Source organism: Plasmopara halstedii (genome assembly GCF_900000015.1).
Source record: "Plasmopara halstedii genome assembly, contig: Scaffold_658, whole genome shotgun sequence".
Taxonomy (NCBI): Eukaryota; Oomycota; class Peronosporomycetes; order Peronosporales; family Peronosporaceae; genus Plasmopara; species Plasmopara halstedii.
In genome coordinates, this window is record NW_020187575.1 from 330,786 (window position 1) to 331,364 (window position 579).

Genomic DNA, 579 nt, shown 5'->3' on the forward strand with positions numbered 1-579 from the left:
CCACTCCAACCCCTGGATCTCCTACCACTCCAACCCCTGGATCTCCTACCACTCCAACCGCTGGATCTCCTAACACTCCGACCCCTGGATCTCCTAACACTCCAACCCCTGGATCTCCTAACACCCCGACCCCTGGATCTCATAACACTCCAACCCCCGGATCTCCAAACACTCCGACCGAACGAGTTCCAACCCCCGCCCCTACACCATGCAGCACTACGACATCTGGAGCTCCTTCACCGGGGAGCACCCCAACACCCGGATCTCCTACTTCTACTTCTACTCCAACCTCAAGTAACCCCCCAGGTTCCGACACCCCTACATCTGTTGGTGGTGATCACAAGCAGAACGAGGACGAGCACAAGCAGAATGAGGACGAGCACAAGCAGAACGAAGACGAGCACAAGCAAAACGAAGACGAGCACAAGCAGACGGAGGATGAGTCGCCCACGCCAAGCGGCACTCCGAACCCAGGATCTCCCAGCACTCCAACTCCCGGATCTCCTAACACTCCGACCCCTGGATCTCCCAACACTCCGACCCCCGGATCTCCCAACACTCCGACCCCCGGATCTCCCA